The sequence below is a fragment of the Haliotis asinina genome, chromosome 1, assembly GCF_037392515.1.
Source record: "Haliotis asinina isolate JCU_RB_2024 chromosome 1, JCU_Hal_asi_v2, whole genome shotgun sequence".
Taxonomy (NCBI): Eukaryota; Metazoa; Mollusca; class Gastropoda; order Lepetellida; family Haliotidae; genus Haliotis; species Haliotis asinina.
Genome location: NC_090280.1, coordinates 24,811,590 through 24,822,825, shown reverse-complemented (window position 1 = coordinate 24,822,825; position 11,236 = coordinate 24,811,590).

The following is an 11,236-nucleotide window of genomic DNA, read 5'->3' as shown; positions in this document are numbered from 1 at the left end:
TGTCATGTAAATTTATCAAGCTGACATTAGTATTTCCTCAGCTTTCAGAGCACTATGTATGAAGGCCAATGCGATTTCAGAGTGGTTTTTCATGGTGTGCTCTCCACCTTCTTTACAAACTCAATTTTATTCATTTGATATAATGGTGGAATACATTCAGCAAGACCCTTGGCAAATCGCATGTGAATAGCCATTCTGCACTTGAGATGTCAACTGAACAATGGCTTCAACAAATATAGGAGCCGTGGGGTAGCCTAGTAGTTAAAGCATGAGTTGGTTGCGACAGAAACTCACATTCAATTCCCCACAATGGTGTAATGTGTGAAGCACATTTCTGGTGTCCCTGATCTGATCGGCATATGAAAACTCACTACCTTTTACAAATAAAACGTGCACTGGATGATGACAGTGTTGAATTTTTATTTATTCATGAATCTCATTACTTCCCAATGGTGAGATCTCGTCTATGCAATAGATCCCCTTATTTCCCATCTTAGTGTGGTGGGAAACACTTTTCTTTCCATTCTCAGTGTGGTAAGACCTTGACAGTAAATCCTGTTACTTTGCTTCTTGGAGTTGTGAGAACTTGCCTTGACAGTAAAATCTGTTATTTCCTTCTGTTTGGTGAGAGCCTATCTAGACAGTAAAACCTATTAGTTCCTTTCTCGGTGTAGTGAGACCTTGTCTAGATAGTAAAATGTGTTATTTCCCTTCTCAATGGGTAAGATCTTGTCTGCATAGTATAACCTGTTATTTCCCTTCTCACTATAATGCGACATTGTTTTTGCAGCATCACCTGTTATTTCCTTTCTCAGTATAGTGAGACCCTGTCTCTGTAGTAAAACCTGTTATTTCCCTTCCTTCTCAATATATTGTGATCTTGTCTATGTGGTAAAACCTGTTATTTCACTCGTTAATTAGGTGAGATCTTGTCTATGTAGTAAAACCTATTATTTCCCTTCTCAGTTTATTTAGACGTTGTCTCTGCAGTAAAACCTGTTATTTGCCTTCTCAAAGTGGTGAGACCTCTTCCTCATAATGACACTTGTTATTTGCTTTCTGAGTATGGGGAGATCTCTACCTCATGATGACACTCGTTGTTTGCCTTTGAGTATGGTGAGGCATCTTTCTCATAATGTCACCTGTTATTTGCCTTCTGAGTGTGGAAGACCTTTACCTCACCAGGACACTGTTTACTTTACTTCTCATTATGGTGGCAGCTTGACAACAGGGTGAAACCGGATACGTCCATTTTACCGATGGTGTGACCATGACAATGGAGTGAAGTCTCTTTCAATTACAAAGTACTGTGGGACCTGAACTTTTTGAGATATCGTTGCGTGTAAAGAGAACCCTCTTTAACCGAGAGTCAATAATTCCGCACCATAAAGTCACAAAGGAAGTGATACAAGGAGCGAACCTTGCAGCTTCAGACATGAACTGACAAATCCATGACTTATGAGTGTGGCATTATTTAAAACACTACTGTGAATTCATATGAATATGGCATTGTCTCAGTGGGGATTACTTAGGCCTGTTGTAGCTTGTAGCCATGTTCCCTAAGAGAGCAGATGTTTATTTAGCAGCTTGCCCAACAGAGTAGCATGAAATATGAGCCAAGTGGCCCCTTGGCTTGTCCTTGTCAATAACTTTTACAAATTACTTCCACCTAGAGATGCGTGTGTAGGGGATGTTCTGACTCCAGAAGCATGTCCCCACATATTCCACTTGATACACAGTCACTACGTACACATTCCTACAGTGACTCAACTCTGTCAACACAGTCCTAGAGACTCAACTCCACCATACCACCCACACACCACAACAACACAGTCCTACATACTCAACTCCACCATGCTCCAAATACACCACAACAATACAGTCATAGAAACACACATCAATCACACTCCTAATACACCACCACAACACAGTCCTACAGACTCACGTCCACCATGCTCCACACGCACCACCACAACACATAACCTACAGACTCACATCCACCATGCTCAACACACACCTACACAACACAGAACCTACAGGCTCACATTTACCATGCTCCACATACATACTGCAACACAGTCCTAGAGACTCAACTCCACCATGCCCTACATACACCACCACAACAACAGTCCTACAGACTCTCATCCACCATGCTCCACGTGCACGAGCACAACACAGTCCTAGAGACTCAACTCCACCATGCCCTACATACACCACCAAAACACAGTCCTAGAGATTCAACTCCACCATGCCCTACATATACTACCACAACACAGTCCTAGAGACTCAACCCCACCATGCCCTACATACACCACCACAACAACAGTCCTACAGACTCTCATCCACCATGCTCCACGTGCACGAGCACAACACAGTCCTAGAGACTCAACTCCACCATGCCCTACATACACCACCGCAACACAGACCTACAGACTCAACTCCACCATGCTCCACGTGCACGAGCACAACACAGTCCTAGAGACTCAACTCCATCATGCCCTACATATACCACCACAACACAGTCCTACAGACTCAACTCCACAATGCTTCACGTGCACGAACACAACACAGTCCTAGAGACTCAACTCCACCATGCCCTACATATACCACCACAACACAGTCCTACAGACTCAACTCCACAATGCTCCACGTGCACGAGCACAACACAGTCCTAGAGACTCAACTCCACCATGCCCTACATACACCACCAAAACACAGTCCTAGAGATTCAACTCCACCATGCCCTACATATGCTACCACAACACAGTCCTAGAGACTCAACCCCACCATGCCCTACATACACCACCACAACAACAGTCCTACAGACTCTCATCCACCATGCTCCACGTGCACGAGCACAACACAGTCCTAGAGACTCAACCCCACCATGCCCTACATACACCACCACAACACAGACCTACAGACTCAACTCCACCATGCTCCACGTGCACGAGCACAACACAGTCCTAGAGACTCAACTCCACCATGCCCTACATATACCACCACAACACAGTCCTACAGACTCAACTCCACAATGCTCCACGTGCACGAGCACAACACAGTCCTAGAGACTCAACTCCACCATGCCCTACATACACCACCACAACACAGTCCTAGAGACTCAACCCCACCATGCCCTACATACACCACCACAACAACAGTCCTACAGACTCTCATCCACCATGCTCCACGTGCACGAGCACAACACAGTCCTAGAGACTCAATTCCATCATGCCCTACATATACCACCACAACACAGTCCTACAGACTCAACTCCACAATGCTCCACGTGCACGAGCACAACAAAGTCCTAGAGACTCAACTCCACCATGCCCTACATATACCACCACAACACAGTCCTACAGACTCAACTCCACAATGCTCCACGTGCACGAGCACAACACAGTCCTAGAGACTCAACTCCACCATGCCCTACATACACCACCAAAACACAGTCCTAGAGATTCAACTCCACCATGCCCTACATATACTACCACAACACAGTCCTAGAGACTCAACCCCACCATGCCCTACATACACCACCACAACAACAGTCCTACAGACTCTCATCCACCATGCTCCACGTGCACGAGCACAACACAGTCCTAGAGACTCAACCCCACCATGCCCTACATACACCACCACAACACAGACCTACAGACTCAACTCCACCATGCTCCACGTGCACGAGCACAACACAGTCCTAGAGACTCAACTCCACCATGCCCTACATACACCACCACAACACAGTCCTAGAGACTCAACCCCACCATGCCCTACATACACCACCACAACAACAGTCCTACAGACTCTCATCCACCATGCTCCACGTGCACGAGCACAACACAGTCCTAGAGACTCAACTCCACCATGCCCTACATACACCACCAAAACACAGTCCTAGAGATTCAACTCCACCATGCCCTACATATACTACCACAACACAGTCCTAGAGACTCAACCCCACCATGCCCTACATACACCACCACAACAACAGTCCTACAGACTCTCATCCACCATGCTCCACGTGCACGAGCACAACACAGTCCTAGAGACTCAACCCCACCATGCCCTACATACACCACCACAACACAGACCTACAGACTCAACTCCACCATGCTCCACGTGCACGAGCACAACACAGTCCTAGAGACTCAACTCCATCATGCCCTACATATACCACCACAACACAGTCCTACAGACTCAACTCCACAATGCTTCACGTGCACGAGCACAACACAGTCCTAGAGACTCAACTCCACCATGCCCTACATATACCACCACAACACAGTCCTACAGACTCAACTCCACAATGCTCCACGTGCACGAGCACAACACAGTCCTAGAGACTCAACTCCACCATGCCCTACATATACCACCACAACACAGTCCTACAGACTCAACTCCACAATGCTCCACGTGCACGAGCACAACACAGTCCTAGAGACTCAACTCCACCATGCCCTACATACACCACCAAAACACAGTCCTAGAGATTCAACTCCACCATGCCCTACATATACTACCACAACACAGTCCTAGAGACTCAACCCCACCATGCCCTACATACACCACCACAACAACAGTCCTACAGACTCTCATCCACCATGCTCCACGTGCACGAGCACAACACAGTCCTAGAGACTCAACCCCACCATGCCCTACATACACCACCACAACACAGACCTACAGACTCAACTCCACCATGCTCCACGTGCACGAGCACAACACAGTCCTAGAGACTCAACTCCATCATGCCCTACATATACCACCACAACACAGTCCTACAGACTCAACTCCACAATGCTTCACGTGCACGAGCACAACACAGTCCTAGAGACTCAACTCCACCATGCCCTACATATACCACCACAACACAGTCCTACAGACTCAACTCCACAATGCTCCACGTGCACGAGCACAACACAGTCCTAGAGACTCAACTCCACAATGCCCTACATACACTACCACAACACAGTCCCAGAGACTCAACTCCACCATGCCCCACATACACCACCAAAACACAGTCCTAGAGGCTCGCATCCACCATGCTTCATATACACCACCACAACACAGTCATACAGAATCAGCTCCACCATGCTCTCGCCCGCGGTCAACGGTTAACCAATTAGTGTTTAACAAAACCCATGCGGATACACCAGAGGCCATTTGTAACCTGTGAGGTGCTTACTATGCTAACCTTGCCTTACAACACCACGCTGAAACGTTTGATGCTGAAATTAAAGCATCTGTAGATAACAAACTCGCAGATATAATTTCACAACCTAATGATTCTACTCATGCTGACGCTGTACTATATACCGATATCCAGTCTTCAGAGTTAAAACAACATCTGGTCAATCTAAATCGTAACAAATCCCCTGGACCAGATCATGTAAACAATGAACACCTTATCTATGGAGGTGACGCGCTGGTCGAAAAGCTTGGCGTCTTCTATAACGCAATTATGAAAGTTGTCTACTTTCCCAGTATCTTTAGATTGGGTATGATTGTTCCACTTTATACAGGAAAAGGTTCAAAATACGATCCCAAAAACTACAGATGTATCACTCTTACGTCCCGTGTAGGAAAACTATTTGCAAAACTATTTCTCTCACGTCTACAATGTTATATAAGACAATGATATTAATCCTTACTTTCCAGACCCTTTACAATTTGGATTTAGAAAAGAACATGGTGCCATTATGTCAACGTTCATGCTCAATGATTGCGTAATATATTATGTTGAGCGTGGCTCACAAGTCTTTTCAGCGTTTCCCGATATTGAGAAAACCTTTGATGGCATTTGACATAACGCTCTATTCCTAAAACTGTACAAGTTGGGTACAATGGGGAAAACGTGGAAGTTGCTGTATCATAGCTACCATAGCTTTTGTAATGTACAACGGAAATAGCTCAGATATCATTTGGAGTAAAACAAGGTGTAGGGCAAGGTAGAATCCTGTCTGCATGTGTGTTTTTTCTTGTCTTATTAATGATTTTTTCACCTGAATTAAGACTCAGTAACAATGGTATATGTGCATATGGTATTGACGTGCCATCGATCCTTTTAGCCGATGACACGTCACTGTTAAGTACCACCCCGTATGGGCTGCAGGATTCATTACAAATATAAAATCATTTGTATATGATACTACTTGACATACTGGATATAGATCTAGATCTATATGTATTAACTGAAATGCTGGATGACGAAGATGCCCTTGTGCTCTTTCGTGGTGCCAAACTTCAGATCCCTGGCCTTGAAGAAGCAGCATGACAAACCATCAAATTACACTTTTCACACTATGTCAGTTCCTTGAAAGACTCTTTGATATATACTTTCTAAACTGTCACTCATGTAAACATCCACCCGTTCTTAATATCCGTGCTTTGTTAATATCATATGCTTATATGTAACTGACTGATATCATAAATACTTAATCTTCGAATGTATTTTGGAGAAAATAAAGACATTCATTCATTCATTCAACACAGTCCTACAGACTCACATCCACCATGCCAACCACACACCACCACAACACAGTCCTACTCACATCCATCACACCCTGCATACACCACCACAACACAGTCCTAAAGACTCACATTCACCATGCCCCACATACATCACCACAACACAGTCCTGCACTTGCATCCATCACACTCCACACTCATCACCACACCACAGTCCTACTCACATTCATCACACTCCAAATACACCACTACAACAGAGTCCTAAAGACTCACATCCACCATGCCATACACACATCACCACAACACAGTCCTACACTTCCATCCATCACTCTCCACATGCACCACCATAACACAGAACCTACATACAAACATCCATCACGTTTCAAATGCACCACCACAACATACCAGTCCTACAGACTCACACCCACCATGCTCCACTCACACGACCACAACACAGTCTTACAGACTCACACCCACCATGCTCCACTCACACCACCACAACACAGTCCTACAGACTCACATCCACCATGGTCCTCACACACTACCACAACACAGTCCTACAGACTCATATCCACCATGGTCCTCACACACCACCACAACACAGTCCTACAGACTCGTATCCACCATGATCCAAAGGGACAATGCCAAGACGACGTGTGGTAATATCTTGATGCTGGAGTTAATAACTCGGACAGGTTGAACTAGTAATTATAAACTGGCATTCCAGAAGCAGATGGTGACATATACATACTGCATCACGTGGTTCAACAACCAGTGGTTATCCGTGGTGTCTGTGTAAAGGTCTTCTCTCGAAATGACACCCGTATTACTTGCTAGAAGGTTAGAATGTTTTGTATGATTAGTTGGTTTGGGAGAAACTGAATGTAATTAAGTGCATTTCTTCCACCTTCCTCGATATGATGGTATTGTGTTGAGTTGTGTCCCTTGATCATACCAGCATTTGCTTGTCATTATTTAAAGTTTCAGATTTGTAGGATGGGTGTAGAACACAGAGGGCCCAGTCATCTAAGAGGCTACCATTTGCTATGAACGGCTGTGTCGATAGTTGTAGGTTTGAATTCTGCTTTCCAACAGTCATGTTTGTTAGACCTAACCTGGTGCTGGTAGGTTTCACCAAAGAGATCTACATCTTACATCTGCGAAAAATATTCTTGACTATGCCCAAATGCTATGGTATAACAGCAATTCTATTAAAACTGGTAGAACCCCAACTCATTCACTCACACACACACACACCCAATCACTCAGTCATGCACCCGCCGACTCACAACAAGAACAAGTCATGTGAAACCACTGCACTCTATCACAAGGAAACAATACAGCTGTCAGGCCAGGTCATCTGTGTTTATTAGCTTTTCACATGAGAAAGATGCTTCAAATGAAGGTCTGAAACGGGTTACTGCATAAATCTCACCTAGGAAGGTGATGATCTAGACTGGGAGAGTTAAAATGGTGAGGATGTAGACTGGAGAACTAGGAAGGTGATGATATAGATTCGGAGAGGTGGGAAGGTGATGATATAGATTCGGAGAGGTAGGAAGGTGATGATGTAGACTGTGAGAGCTATGAAGGTGATGCTGTAGATTGGCAGAGGTAGGAAGGTGTTGAGTGTAGACAGAGAGCTAGGACAGGGATGATGTAGATTGGGAGAGGTTGGAAGGTGATGAGTGTAGACTGAAAGAGCTAGACCCGTCATGACTGTTGGCTGATAGTGATCTGGATCCACTAGCACAAAGCAGTCTTAGCGCTACAACTATCTTAAGCCTATATGTTGGGGTATTTGAGTTACAATCGTTGTGGTGCTAAGATTGCTTTGTGCAAGTCGGTCCATTTAAACTGTTTGTACATCCAAGGTTACAGTCACTAATAGCATTCAGTTTCAAACACTGCAACATTCCTACATTTCTTCAACCACCACTATCATCACTGTTACATGCACAGTTTCAACCAACAATTACTTTCGTACTGATAACTACAGCCAAAAACAGACCCTACATCCCCAGCCACAACCACACGAACATTCATGTCTACATCTTCTACAATCAACGACATCGACACTACAACCAATGCTGCAAAAACTCTGATTAAATAGTTAACATCACTACAACAGCGGACGTGTTGTCACCCTTAGGAAATTATCCCAGGACGATACTGAGCACAGCCAGACCAGCTGCAAACACTTGAAGCACTATACCAGGCTTCGGGTCTCACTGTATATACACTGATTCCATCACACGCACATCTGCTGTATTGTATTTGATGGTTGCTGCAGTAGTAGTACTCTCAGTCCTTGGTGTCGTTCTGCAAAGCGAACTTAGTGCTAAGGTGACCCATACTTAACACAGACTTCAGGTAGTCTCAGCGTTAAGGTGGCCGTTACTCCCATCTCTTAACATAGACTCAGGTAGTTTGTAGTGGTTTGGTTAGCTTCGACAAAGGTAGCCAGGCCAACTGACAGCGACAAGACCCTGAAACGTTGCACATATATGCACTGAAACACAGTATACCAATATACTGAAACACAACATAGACGCAAGTGGTAGTGAAGGGAATTTTCTCTCTCACCCATGCATACGTTCAAGTGGATGTGCTAACGAGATCAAAGACGAGGATATGAATTATAACCACCCAGATGGATTAGTTTTCTTTCAATTCTAATATTACAATATGGACGAAATTATTAGCATATTACAGTTGTCGCATTCATTTAACCCTGCCCGACAGCTGAGAATTGTGAGCACATGAGTTCTATCCAATATTGATCATTTATACAGCTGCACACAATCGTTTTGTGGAAACCATTGCTATGGTTTGACACTGCTGTGCAGCTGACGTATTCAAAAGCATATTATGCTGAACAGTGTTCATGTTTTTTACTCTTGCCCTTGCATACGAATTCATGTGTCTGTGATAAATCAACAGAAAATTATGCATAGATGTAACAAGAGCGTGATTATAACGAATGTTTCACACGTCTGTTCATGTGTTCTATATCTGAACTGGGGCGGTGGGGTAGCCTTGTGGTCAAAGCGTTCGCTCGTCACGGTACTGAGGACCTGAGTTCGATTCCCTACATGCGCACAATGTGTGAAATCCATTCCTGTTGTTCCCCGCGTAATATTGCTAGAATATCGCTAAAAGCGGTGTAAAACCTAACTTGCTATTTCTGAAATGTACGTTTGTACATTCATGTGCTGGTTTGCACGGATGTTTTCCATGTCAGTCATGTTTCCGGCTCATTAGTCAGTTAGACGTGAATAGATCGCATGTGATTTGAACCTTTATGAGTCAGAAATGTGTCAGCTGCACATGTCACAGCCAGTGTGCAAAACTGCCGATTTGTCACCTGAACACTTGTAAATGTCAGTCGTTTTATGAGTTATTAAAGCCTCTCTCTGAGGACTCGGGTTCGTTTCTCAAATGTAGGAATGGGTACATTGAGTCAAGACTGGTGTCCGCCTTGATAAAAGCGGCGTAAAACTAAACGCACTCATTCACTTAATACCCGTGAAGATCCGAGTTAGAATTGGTCTTCAGTAACCCGTGCTTGTCATAAGAGGTGTAACTTTGGAAGAATGGCTAACCAGTGCACAACAAGATAACCCCACCACCACACACACGCAAACACCATATCTTGGATGTGATCGGGTCACCTAAGTGTGATCAGTCTGGATACGGAAGAGCACTTTGCATGTGGGACAAACTCCAGAATATCAGAATACGACCTGTGTATGATTGTTTCGTAACGGACGCAAAATATTGTGTTTTGTCTCAATGACAATGTCCTGGTGTCCATGACAGCGATCACTTATCTTTCAGACTTGATGAATCACAGCAGCTTCATTTCCTGGGATTCATCACGTGAGCAATTATCTAAATGACATGAAACCAATGTCACTTCATGAACATATTCAGGTATGAATTATGAATAAACTGTTACTGGTATGTAATATTACTCTTTCTAACAAAATCAACACGATGCCTACATTCGTAGTCCAGGTTATCGCTGTAGCCATGGCGACCGAACACCCGCAACACTTTTATCAACATTACGGTGTCTTGTGTGTGGTAAAGAAGAAATGTGAAACTGACAGCAGCCTTGAGACATAATGAACAAGGACATATTTCCTTTTGAGCAGACGTGGGTTGTTTGGGGTAGTTTCACATGTGTAAGGTCAACCACAAGGGACACCCAGGGATGAGTTATTCGGTGTGAGGCAGCTTTGTCCGGTCTGATACAAGGAAGGAAATTTGACCCATATTTGGACTGAATATTGAGTCAACTGTAGAGAAACATGCGGGTATATGAATACGAAATTGATTCGTGTCTTTATACATTACTGAAAGTCACTGAAGAAAATCAGTAAATTCAAAGCCCTCTCTGTAGAGACCATCTATACGGAAGCTGTTTAGGGCAATATGAAGTTTTTTCTTGACAGTATCAACATACTAAACTGAAATTTCAAGATATTAAATGAAAAGTTCTAGATAACAATCCCGAGATTTCAACCTCATATCTTGAAATTTCAACATATATGTAATACGTATCTTGAAATTTCAACTTATTATCCTGAAATGTCAAGAATAAAAACGCACGACCCTAAAATGTTTAGGCTTATCAATATAATAAAGGCATAATTAAGGTACGATCAACTAGATTTGTAGAGTTCTCATTACATGCGTGCAGATCACTGACGGCATGAGGGTATTAGCTTTGTATCACTAAGGTCATCATGACCCG